Source organism: Heliangelus exortis, chromosome 6, assembly GCF_036169615.1.
Source record: "Heliangelus exortis chromosome 6, bHelExo1.hap1, whole genome shotgun sequence".
Classification (NCBI taxonomy): domain Eukaryota; kingdom Metazoa; phylum Chordata; class Aves; order Apodiformes; family Trochilidae; genus Heliangelus; species Heliangelus exortis.
The window spans coordinates 34,836,280-34,849,505 of record NC_092427.1 but is presented as its reverse complement, the minus strand read 5'-3'; the positions used below and the strand labels follow the sequence as shown (position 1 = coordinate 34,849,505).

The 13,226-nt window shown below is 43.9% G+C and overlaps 1 protein-coding gene across 6 annotated transcripts in view; it reads right to left on the bottom strand.

The window, feature by feature from the left end:
- The window catches only part of MYO1B (myosin IB), a 120,310-nt gene that overhangs the window by 106,005 nt on the left and 1,079 nt on the right, over positions 1-13,226 (bottom strand). The window lies entirely within an intron of this gene.

Below are 13,226 nucleotides of genomic sequence, written 5' to 3'. Positions count from 1 at the left end.
GATGCCCATGAGCCAGCAATGTGCCCTTGTGGCCAAGAAGGCCAATGGCATCCTGGGGTGCATTAGAAAGGGTGTGGTTAGTAGGTCAAGAGAGGTTCTCCTCCCCCTCTATTCTGCATTGGTGAGGCCTCACCTGGAGTACTGTGTCCAGTTCTGGGCCCCTCAGTTCAAGAAGGACAGGGAAGTGCTTGAAAGAGTCCAGCGCAGAGCTACTGAGATGATTAAGGGAGTGGAACATCTCCCTTATGAGGAAAGGCTGAGGGAGCTGGGGCTCTTTAGTTTGGAGAAAAGGAGACTGAGGGGTGACCTCATCAATGTTTTCAAATATGTAAGGGGTGAGTGTCAGGGAGATGGAGTTAGGCTTTTCTCAGTGGTGACCAGTGATAGGACAAGGGGTAATGGGTGTAAATTGGAGCATAGGAGGTTCAAGTTGAATATCAGAAAAAATTTTTTTACTGTAAGGGTGACAGAGCCCTGGAACAGGCTGCCCAGGGGGGTTGTGGAGTCTCCTTCACTGGAGACATTCAAAACCCACCTGGACACGTTCCTAGGGGATGTACTCTAGGGGGCCCTGCTCTGGCAGGGGGGGTTGGACTAGATGATCTTTCCAGGTCCCTTCCAACCCCTAGGATTCTATGATTCTATGATTTAACCCACTAGAAGAATGTCATAGGAGATCTACAGACAGAGCTTTCAGACCAAAAAAACCAAAACCAAACCAACCTGAAAAATCAGCACACTGCACAGAAATAAAAAATAAAAGCAATCAAATCTTTGCTACGTTGCAAGATTAAACTTCAGTCAAGGTTTGTGGCAATAATGTCTAAGAAGCTCAGAAACTCAATCTGGACCCACGTCCAAGGCTTTATATTTGCCAGATATTCAAAGTGGAGAACACTACATAAAAACAAGCAGCTTCTCTAAAAAGATCTCTAAACAGATTAAAATTTCTCAAGAACCATTTGGATGAACCAGAACCATCAGAAGGATGGGACCCAAGTGTATTTCCAGTGTCAGAGAGCTCAGCCAGGACCTAAACCACAGCTGTGCTGAGGAGAGAGCCCCAGGAATTAGGGGGGAACCTAATGAACCAGATGGGCTGTGTCCTTTAAACCAAGGGCACATCCAGTTGCTTTCAAATGAAGATTGCTGGAAATTGCTGGAAATAGTGGAAATTCAATAAGAAGTAACCTAAAAATGGAAGTGGGACTCCCTCAGTTTATCTAAAACGTTGCTTTTGGGACTGTAAGATTTCCTTCTGTTGACACGAAGAAAAAGGACAGCACTGTAAAAAAATCACAGCTGCAAATTATTAGAAGTCTCATATAGCAACAAATTAACTGAGGAAAAAAAAAAAAAAATCTTCTTGCAGCCTGCAAATTCGATTCTTTCTCAGACATTTTCTGATCTCTCCCACACTCACTGACCACTTGGGTTCTCCCAAATTTACCTTCCTTATCCCTAAAGCAAACAGTTGTAGCAGTTCAGAACTCTCCAGTCAGCTGCCAAATCTGCTCCTTCTCACTTTGGTCCCACAGCCAGGCCTTAATTCAATGGAGTGAGAGCACTTTCAACAAGTTTCCACTCTCAGAAGAATAAAAAGGACTCTTCAGTGATGCTTCACAGCTTGAGCTGTTTTATGTTGGACAAGATGCTCAGCAGGAGGAGAAGGGCTGGGCACGCTACATCTGTGAGATGCTTTTATCCACATGCTCCCAAGTTCCTTTTAAAACCCAGAGTGCTGCACCTTGCAGTGCCTGGGATTGCCATCCAGCTAGGACCTGAAACCTTCCCTGGTCCTTGGATGGATGGCAAATTCAAAAGCACCCTAATTCTGCACCCTAATGTCAGCCCCTCTGAGAGAAGAGCTAAACTGTAAGTAGAAGGTGATAGAGAGAACAGGCAAAACCCCAAAAGTTTTGTACCACTGAGTGCACACATTCTCTAAGGGGAAACCTCTGATAACCACTTTGTTATCAGCACACAGCATGTTATGGAATTATCCAAGGTTTTCCAACATCACCCTCATCCTGTAAAACAGCAGCAACTCTCAGCAGCTGCCTCCAGATGTGCACACATCTGCATCTCCCTACCACAAGAAAGACATGGAGGTGCTGGAGCATGGCCAGAGAAGGGCCAGGAGGATGCTCAGAGGGCTGGAGCACCCTTGGGAATGGACTTCCCAGGATGTCAGGAAGTGATAGGAGCAAGGGGAATGGATTCAAACTAGAGGAGGGGAGATTTAGGCTGAAAGTTAGGAAGAAGTTCCTCACCATGAGGGTGGTGAGACCCTGGCACAGGTTGCCCAGAGAGGGGGTGGAAGCCCCAGCCCTGGAAGTTTTTAAGGCCTGGACAGGGCTCTGAGCAACCTGAGCTGGTGGGAGGTTCTATCCATGGCAGGGGGCTTGGAACTGGATGATATTAAAGGTCCCTTCAAACCCTGAAAATTCTATGATTTGCTGCACTGGAATTATCACTGGCTGAAGAGGTGGGAGATGGCTTGGGTTTTTTTTTGTGGCATTGTAGCTAAAGGCCAATCCCCACCCTCAAAGCTGTGACAACAGAAGTACCCACATATGCTTCAAGCTCTGGTTATTAAAAAAAAAACCCCACTCAAAACCCACTTTGGTTTCACTACCACCAACTCACTGTAGGAAGAAGCATCTTTTTCTTCTATAAAAGCTACCAGGGACAACCTGCAGCATCAGTAATTCAGCATGAGAGTTCAGACTGATTTCATGTTCCAGGTCTGATCCTGAGCTGTAATTACATTCACCCACTCATTCCCTTTTTTTTTCCTCTCTCAGGGAGCAATCAGCCCACACAGCACAGGGACAATGAGAGGCCACTGCTGCAAAAAGCAGTGAGGGACACAGGGTCATTTCTTGAACAAAACAAACCCAAAAGGGACTCCAGCCCTCTTGCACTACTCCTGACAAGCAATTTAGCAAGAGGGGGGATTTAAATTTGTCCTGTTCTGCTGCCTAATTAAACCCTACAGATCCCTGCCTTCTGACTGATCCCCAGAAGGCTCAAGTCCAGTGGAAACACCTTGTGCTGGTTCACCCTGAACTATTCTACTGCCCTTCCCACTCACAGCTACATTTCCTGCTAGCAGAATGTACAGAAAACATTGGTATCATCCAGAGAAAATATTTACTTTGCCTCCCCTAAGTTTTTTCATTCTCTGGATGCTCCAGTGCACCCAATATTCCCTGTCCATTGCCACCAGCACCTTCCAGCCCAGCTGGGGATGCTCACAGATGTTGCTCTGCCACCATCAAGGTGATGCTGAAACCAGCATGACAGTGCAGCCCAGGATTTCTTCCAGCAAGGAAATGGACTTGAGAATCCTGGCAGCCAGATTGCAGGCTGGGATGTGAACAGATATTGCAATAAAAGCACTCCTGGAAAACTAAAATGCTTCCTCTTGACTCTCCACGGTTCCTTTTGGTTTGGCCAATGTCTGAGTATCTCCTGAATTCCCTTCTCTCCCAGTCCTCCTGAACAAATCAGGGTTTCCCAAAGTGAAAAAGCTTATTAAAAAAAACAAAAAAGCTCATCTATGGGAAATGTCAGCTAATTCAAAAGCCCCATCTCACCTACCAAGCCAGAGCTGTGATTTGAAAGCCTTGTGCAACTCCTCTTTATTTTCCGTGGGCACTGAGCATTACACATGCATACCAGATTCCTTGAGCAGTTCCCAACAAACAGCTCTGGTAAGCTGCAAAAGGAAGAAAATGTGGCATTACAGGGGCATATTTGTATTAGGACTGGAGGAATGTTTGCATTCAGCAGCAGCTCAATGGGAAGGGCTCTTTGGCAACATCAGATTAGGAGAGAGTTGCGCCCCACTGCCTGCAATTTAGATGAGAGATTTGTCCAGCAGAATTCCAGAGGAGGGACCAATGCTCTGCTGGCTCCTACCACCTGGATGCCAGGCATTCACCTAAAGGTTGGGCAACTTTCCTTCAGGAAGGAAAAAGGCCACTCGAAGCACTGCTGAACAAGCTGCTGCAACCAGGTGAAACGGTGGCAGCTTGGAGCACCTGAGCAACAAGAGGCTGAGCTGGAGTTTAGGGAAAAAAACCAGTTTAATAACTGGAGTTCATTGGGAAGTGTCAAAAATGTTCCTTAGGACATTGTCTCCAAATGGTATCAACAGTGGTTGAAGTTTTCTTCATTAGCAGGCCTCAAGCCCTTCCTGAACACAGAGGTTTGGTTGCTGTTGCTCGAGTTCTCTGGCAGCTCCTGTGGGGGTACTGTTGGGTTTTGTGTTTTGTTTGGATCTTTTTTTTTTTTTTTACATTATTTTATTTTACATTATTTTTTGTTTGGTTACCAGCAACATTAAGCAGTAATTAGTTATCATCAGTCCCCCAAAAACGAGATGCCCCTTTTACACCTCTGTCCATCACAAGCCTAAGAGACCCTGGGGTCTCTACTCTATTGCTTGTCCTCATGCTCCCAGCATACAGGTTTTTCTGATAATTATTTTGCAACCACACCACCATAACAGCCACCAGGAATTGCAGTCAGAGGTTAATCTATTTCCCAAGGTAACTTCCAGACTTTAACTCACCTGGGTTGGTCATACAGTCATGCTAGGTTTTGGAAAAACATTGGAACATTGCTAGGATACCCTTCTTTAGCTCCTGCTAAAATACAGCCTTAAAAAAATAAAAATAAATCAATGAAATGTGTAAAAATATCCATTTTTACTCTGCAAAAGTTCCTTCACATTTTTTAATTACACTGACAGGCCTCAAAATTCCAGGTATGGAGTAGCCTTTTCTGTAAACGGTTGTTCTGGAGCCTGAATGTTATTTAGTTATTTATTTAGTAATTATTTCTGTTTAATGGGGAGAACAACCTTGGCCATTTTCAATGCATCTGGAAATAGGTCTTCACAAGCAAGGCTGTTTGCAGTCCAAAATTCTGGTTAAATTCCCACTGACTTCAGCAGAAACAATATTCAGGGTGGTTTCTTACATTTAGGCTTTCTTTAGTCATTGTCTAACCACAAAGTTTTATGATCATTCCAGGTCCACATCTACAGAAAGGGATGAGATATTCAGGGATAAAGGGGACCTCTTTTTAGCACATACCTTGCTAAGATTCTCTTGAATCTTTTCCAAAATGTGGCTGCAAAAACCAGAAGTTGTCAAGGGTCCTGCCTGCCTCCAACAACTGGATTTCAAACTGACAAAGCTCTTGGGACAACATGAATTTTAAAAAGTTGTAACATGAATTTTAAAAAGTTGTCTGTACAGAACGTGAACACAAAGAAAATGTCTTCATTCTTTAAAATAAAATAAAATAATAATAATAATGCCCACAAAAATTAGCCTTTACTACTGGATAGTCCAACTCCACTAAGCAGGGAGCTTTTAAGCTGATTATCTCCATCTTTAAAGCTGCCGTTTGAAGTTTTCTGCCCTTTTTTTTTTTTTTTTTTTTGGGATCCAGCCCAATCCAAAGGTTATGTTTGCATAGCTGTTGCAGAACAGGGGGAACAAAACCCAAGGTAGCACTTATTTATTTTGGGGGATCTTCTTTGTTTGTTGTGTGTCACACGCCAGCGGTTTGGCTGCCACACCAGAGCTCGCATTCAAAAGATCCCTCACAAAATTCCCCTACAAAACAAAGTGAAAACACTTCTTCCAACCAAGGTTTCCCTCCTTTTGGAAGGATCAAGCAATCGAGTTTGATTGAGATATTTTATTTTTACTTTTATCATAATGGGGTTTTTATTTCCCCTTGCCACAAGCATCCGGGCACAGAGCCAGCCTTGCCCTGCTCAGTCAGCACATCCCTGGTACAGGCAACAGAAATCTACTCCTGGTGGGGCAACTGGGGTAAATACCAAGTAATATCATGTCAGTAAGGTGGGTATTAAGAGATGACTTAATATTAAGGGTTAAATAGCAGAGTACACCCTAATCTTCTCCTCAAACACTTGTGTGAGTTGCCTGCTAAGCAGTCAGTGATGAGCTGGGAGATATGCAGAATGTGAAATAACAGAACAGGTAAGACCACAGCTTCACTCAGCTGCCAACAGCAGGAGGAAAAGCAGCTACAGAAAGCTGTCAGAGCAGTCACTGAGCCAGATTTAAAACTGGGAATAGCCAAACACAAAGCTAACCAGGAGAGTCAAGAAATCTGTGCCTGAGAAGCAGCTCTGGTGCCACCCAGATGTCCCCAAGCTGCTGGCAGACACTGTCCTGCCCACAAAGCTCCAAGTTTCCAAGTTCCCTTCCAAGCAGTAAAAGTCTGGGTAAGGCTAAAATTTGCATGGCTGATATTTCCTTACCAATGACTTTCCTTTTCCATTTCAAGCAGAAGGAAAAGAAGTCACCTAAGCACAACCTCAGAGATCTTATTCCTGCCCATTGCAATTTTTTCATCTTGGAAACCTCACCTGATGGGCTCTTTGTAAACAATATTTGGAATGGTTTTAGGCTGAGATTTGACGTAGATCAAGACATGTAGAGCTAGCAAGGTTTTTTGTTTTTTTTTTATTTATGTGTCCACTCCCTCACATTGAATTTCATTCAAAAGGCAGAGGAGTTAAGGACAACATAATAGCTGATTTTTCACCCATCTGTAGGAGCAGGCAGGAGAGGAGATGGAAGCATAAGGGCTTCATCAAACACTGCAAGGAGAACAAACACCTGATGAAGAACCCCAGGGCCACAGCAGGAGAAAAACTTCAAATGGAAATGATGGCTTCTTTGTAACTCAGCCCATCTCCCTCCTCAGGAGAAAAACCCACAGGAAGTCAGACTTGATTAGTCCCATTTCTCCCAGGACTAGCTGCCAAGGTAACAGAGCAGGGCAACATTTCACCTTCCAATCTGCCATCCCTGTCTATTCTGTGCATCAGCTTCTCTTCAGGAGAACTGTTATTTTTAATGAAAAGCACAGAGGGGGAAGGAAGAAAATAAAATAAAACAAATCTGGATGCAGGTGTTGCAGGAAGAGGAAGCAATGTCTGCCCTCACCCAGGCTAAAAAAAAAAAGACTCTATTTAAGGGCAAGGGAGGCTTAGATAAATTACATATGCTGTTTAGACATGTTTGGTTGTCTCAGGTGTTGAACTAAACCCACAGTTTTGTCATTTTCATTCTCAGCAGTCGTTTTCAGCAGGGCACCTCAAATCACAGGATAAAAGTCACGCATTTTTAAATCAAGATATCTCCAGCTCTTCCTGTGTGTCTCTTATCAAGAGATATCTCAGACAATGAGGGTGATTGAACACACAGTAATCCCTCTTGTCCAGATGTCTGTGAAGCAAGAAGGCAGCAGACTGGTTTTATTAACATCTAGCATGATAAAAAAAGGCATTTCCAAACGAAACGTAACACTTAACAGATTTAAGAGAGGGACACCTCCTAAAACATCAATAGAAAGCACCTCCCTTCAGTAGGAAAACAGCTGGCCTCATGGCTGTTTCCAGGTATACTCACAACTACAAAACCCCATGTTGTTTTTTTTTTTCCACCTGGTAGTTTCAGGAAGCAAAAAGTTCCATTCCCATGAGACAGGAGTCAGAAATCTCTTACGGGGTACAAGGAGCTCCAGCTCTACCCCTGCTTGCCAGAAGATTTCACAGGGCTTCTCCTGGAGTGAACTTTGCCTCTTACCACAGCCTTGCTCTCTTTGATCACTGGAGTCATCTCCAGGAGGTAATCTCCAGGAGGTAATCTCCAGAGCCCTTTTAACTCCAGCAGCCTGACAGGCTGTGATCTGAACAGTGGCAGCAGCTCCTCTATCAGGTCTGCAAGTTCTGAGCCTGGTGCCAAAAACCTCTGTATCCCAGAATCAGGACTACTACACACTGCTCTACTCCAGAGGCTTGAGTTTTTTTCAGCCTTCTCATGTGTCATGAGAAATCTTTCCTCCAGAGTGCCTGATTTCCAGGCTGAATTAATTCCTGGTCAGCAAATCACCACCTCCCCTTCTTGTCATTCAAATTCTACTGGGCTCTGGTTTTGTTGTTAACTTTCCATGTGTTTTCCCCTCCACAGGAAAATAATTAGAGGGGATCTTCCTACAGCCCTCATTCTGAATAAGGCACAGCCAGACTGCTTATTTTCCTCTTGGTGGCTTCCCTGTCCCCAAGAGCATCCTGACAGCCCCTTTCTGCTCCCACTCCCATTTGAGCCCATGGTTGCTGAGCAGAGTTAACCAAGGCTGGACAGAGGATTCCTGGTACCTGGTGGCAGAAATATTTCCTCACCACAACTAGGAATATACCTTCAGAGAGTCAGGGATTCATTGTTTAGTTTTCACCCCCTCCACTATCCCTTCCCTCCCCCAAAAGCTTCACCTGGAATCAGCACTTCCTGAGCTTTCCCTGGACTCAGCTCTCCATCAGTCACAGACTTAGTCTCCCAGGTAAAAACAAGAAAAGTTCTCCACACACTCAGTAACCACCTGGTTCAGCTATTCCCCAGAATAATCTGCCTTTCATCCCCCCACCATCTCCCTTCTGCCCTCTCTCCCAGCCTCTCTTGATGAGAAGGTAAAGCAGCTGCTACTCCTACAGCAAATAAGACCTCCCAGGTATTCCTTCCTTCCCAGTGGATAAGCACTAGAAAAAGCTTTTTTTTCCTTCCCAGTGGATAAGCACCAGAAAAAGCTATTTTTTTTCTCCACCCTCAAACATGAAGCTCTAGGAAAGCTGCTTGGGGGTGGTTAACTGGTCCCCAGGGTGCCAAAAGAAATGGCATCTCTTCATCTCTCAGCAAGCATCACCAGTGCCTCTCTGTTAAGCTGCTCATTTATTTGGGCAGTGGAACACTGAAGAGGATGAAAACCAACCCCACTCCCTTTTCCACAGCTCTCCAGAAGCAGAACTTCTCATTGCAGTGCCATCCAAAAAGTCCTTGTTGCATTAAGGATCCTTCTCTGAGCTCAAAGGCCACCCTTACCTTTCCTGCAAATTGTTTTAACACAAAGACATTAAAATACAAAGAGCAAGGGCAACTTCCTCTGCTTGAGCTTTCTCAAGGTACAGAATTCAACACACCATCACCCAGTGGTTTCCTCATTTCTGAGGTGCAGGTTTGCAAAGGTCAGTGGAAAATATTAAAGTGCAGTATCAGGATATTACATATGTTCCATTGTGCATAAAAACCTGGTTACCTTAAGAGTAAATCTTTACAAAGATATTCAAATATCAGCATGGTCTTTTAATCATGAGGGAGAACAGATCCCTACAGAACACACACACAAAAGAGTAGAAGGATACATTTCAGGATGTAACTGCTCTGTACCTGGTTTTCCTTCCCTTGTAGTAAATCCTGCAGTTTAATTATTCTTATTCCTAATTCAAAGTAACCCCCAGTAGCACTTTAGAGCATACAAACTATGAAATTATGAAAAACTACAGAAAAAGAAGCAGAGACTAAAAAGGAAGAGAGCTTGCATAAAGAGCATATTTGTGGGCCTAGGAAACTTGTACCAATGCTCACCAGAATGTGGTCACAAACTTTTTAAAACTGCTTTCTGCTGACAGTAGGGAAAATTGAGTCTGCCCTTGCTGCCTTTATTTAGCAAATAAATAAATCAAACAGCAAACACTTGTGATAGTACAACCACCACCAATTTCTGGTACTCAGCACCTATTCCTCATCATTATCCCCACTTTTTCTACTCCCACCTCTGCAAAGGAGAAGATGTTTGTGACAGTAACTGCTTCCCACCCTCACTCCTGGGGATATTTGGATTCCTGAGCTTGGGCTTTCATCTCCTTTGGTAAAATGTTTAATCTGGCTGCTCAGGCTGGAGGCCACCTCTCCAATTGCTATCATCTCAAAGGTGGAAACATTGGTGTGGCTGGGTACAGGACTTTTCCACTGGGAAGAAAAGATGCAGCTTTTGCCTCTGGGGTAAATTACTCCTTCTATTTTGTCTGCACAAAAGGATTCCCCAACCATTTGCATCTGAAAGGGACACTTGGTAAGTTTTTTTTGCCTCTGAAATTTTGAAATTTCCCTCTTTTCCACAGTGACTTTGGTAGCAGACTTCGAATGTATCAAGAAATGGACACAAGTTTACTTCCCAAATGCAAATTCCCAGTAGGTGGGAGAAACAAAAAAAATCAAGTTTGTGAATGGTTTTCTCCAAAACCTAAACCACTACCTCTTTGCATTGAAAAAGACAAATTGGATGGTTCTAGCCCTGAGGGTTGATGATAGATCAGTCTAAAAATCTTTGCAAGGAACTGCAAAGACTCTACAGCAAGTTAAAAAAAAGGTAAGCAAAAGGTATGAGAAACTGCTTTGGTCTTACCCATTTTTTCAAACACAGGGAAATGGACTAAAAATGTCAGGAATCACTGAAAATGGCCATGCATACTCTTACAAAAGCTCTACTCCAGCTCTACTCAAAGGAGAGCCTGTGGCAGGCCAGGCTGGTCCAGGAGGGTCCCACAGATACAGGGTGTGAGTGCAATAAACACATTATCCCAATGGCTTCTGGAGGATGGGGACAGGTACCAGAGGTCAGGGAAGACACCAAGTTAGAGAAAAAACAGCTTGACAGGGCACTAAGGGCAAAAATTATGAGGAACTGTTGAAAAGAACTGATGTGCCTAGTGAGGGCTGGAAGATGGGAACCCCAGGCAGGGTCACAGGAAAACTTCCTTTATTTGCTTGGTGAGCAGAGGTGCTTCTCTGGTTCAAAGGGAAAAACACCTACTGTGCTTCTTTTATGTATTTTTATGTATGTGAAAAGGACATGGAAAATTTTTTCCCTGCTCTCCACCTTTTGTTCAGACACCAAAATCTGGAATCCTATAAACTAAGCAAGCAAAGCTTTCACAATACAAGCAAACTGGGACACAGCTGTAAAGAGCACACATCTGGAAGCTAATGCTCAAAACCACCAGGATGAAAGAAAAAAGACCCTTGAAGAAAAAGATGAAGAAAAAAAGACCCTTGTTGCAGTTCCAGTAGCTGCTATAGCACAGAGCTGCAGCCTTCCCACTACCCCATCAGTGCAAAAAATCCAAATCCTTGTTTTTTTCTCTTCATTCTAGGAACTGCAAAGCAGGAGAACAGCCATGTTTACTATTTGCTGTTTCTTTATGACAAGGCCTGCCTTGATGTTAGCTTCTACATCAGAAATTCAGCTCTGGTTTCCTTCTTTTTGGAGGATATGAGCGCAGAGGTTACAGAAGGGTGTAATTGGAGCTGTTACTTCCTTTCCCCGTTGAAGAGAAAAAGCTGTGGATCAAGTTACAAACTCAAGGGCTGGCCATCAGGGCTGCAGCCTTCCCAATTTTTTTTCACCCGTAGGTCCCCCCAACAAACCGGAGAAGCTATTTAAATGGCTCAGAGAATTCTAAAGGACTTAAGTTCACAGGCTACTAAGAGGGGGGGAAAAACCTTTATTTTTTTGTCTCGCAGCAAACTCAGGAAATTCCCCAAGCTTGACGCCTGCAGTCACTCAAATCACCATTTTCCATGTAGGTTTGTTCTTTTGCACAATAAAAAGGATGAATGAAATATAAGTGAAGATTTATGGGATGGTCTGACACGTGAGGAAGCTGGGGATGGGTAACATTTGTCCCAGAACACATTGGGAAGCAAAAGGAGGGGACTGAGCATCCAGCTTGGCCCACACGAGCACCGGGATGTTCTCCAAACTCTCCCACTTGGGCTTTCTTCACCTTCCTCTCTGATTCCCAAGCCACTGCTACTACAGCCACAGAACAAAGATGAGATCAGACTCCAGCATGAGGAATTTCTGTTCCCACAGAGCTCAGAGAAACCGGATGATCTCAGAGGATCATGTGAAGAAAGTCCATGACACTTCCATGAGGCAGAGTCTCTCCAGTGTCTTGCCAGCAGTTTCTTAAGAGTGCACAGTGGGAAAAATTAATGGCTTTGCTTATGTTTCCAATTTCTCTCTCCCACTTCCTCCTCTCATTTGCCAGGCTTTTATTTTCCCTCCCCCCAGTGCCACTAGTAGGCTTGCAATGTACATTTGCCCTTCCAAAGGGAGCTACATCAAGTCTTGCACAACGTTTGAAAGGGCTAACACACACAGATAAATTAAATTATTGTGCCCTGGCATTGGTTCCTCATGGAGTTCCTCCCCACAGATGTGATTTAACATGGTCTCATAAAAAAAAAAAAAAAAAAAAAAAAAAAGAAAAGAAAAAGAAAAGAAAAAAAGTCAAGTTTCTGTGATGCTTCCATGAGTCCTTTCCCCTTTTGCTTTGTGGAGCACTCAGTCTGTTCGTGGTACCCTTAGGGAGCCAGAAGCTTTGGAGATGTCCAACCTGTGTGGGGTGTTAGGTGGCATATTTGATGGACAAGTTCCCCCCTGTCCTTAGGAAAGAGGATGCTTCTGGAAAAAACCATCATGCCAGGAATTACTACACCGTGGTAGATGGAGGTGAGTGGTGAGCACTCCATGCTGCTCTGGGAGTAACAGGAATGCTCCAACCTCGACACAAAATTGACACAAAATCAAGCCACTCAGCACTGAATTAGAGGCGTTTTTAAAGTAAGGTCTGGCACAACTGGCAACAAAAGTATAAGAAGAACACCATTACCTCGAAGATATTTCAAACCAGCCAAGCACTGAATTGTACTTTAACAGATGGGTCAGGCTATTTCTGTTCCCTACCACTGCCCGTTTTGGGGGAAAGCCTTGTTTTTTGACCCTGGGCTTGACAAAGTGCTGATTCATGCAGGGAAGGATGGGCAGCTTGTTGCCAGCCTTAATTCACAAATAACAATAGGACAGACGGATATGGGAAACTCATGATTCAACACAAAAAATTGCAGTGTCAGCCCTTTTACCTGACTTTTACTTTTTTTTTTTTTTTTTTTTTTTTTTTCGGTGGCGATTTCTAACCTGGAGAAATTTTAATTCCTTTCTCCAAAGTACGTTTTAAGAGTACTTGGCTTTTTTTTTTTTTTTTTTTTTTTGTTAGTTTTTTCATCCCTGTTAGGTTTCTCCTTTGGGATAGTGGTTCTGTTATGTAGCAACCGACTCAATCGCAGTGCTTGGAAATTCCAAAGGTTTCCAAACGACTCGGAAAAAAAGCAAATAGCATGCAGGGCACTACCTATACCCATCCCTACTTTGCACAGGTACTGCGGGCAAGACAAACGAGTGCTGCACCAAGACACTCGGTGGCCGTATCCCTGCCGGGATGGCCATTGTCCTGCCCATTTCAAGGAACAAAGAGATGCCCTTCCCAA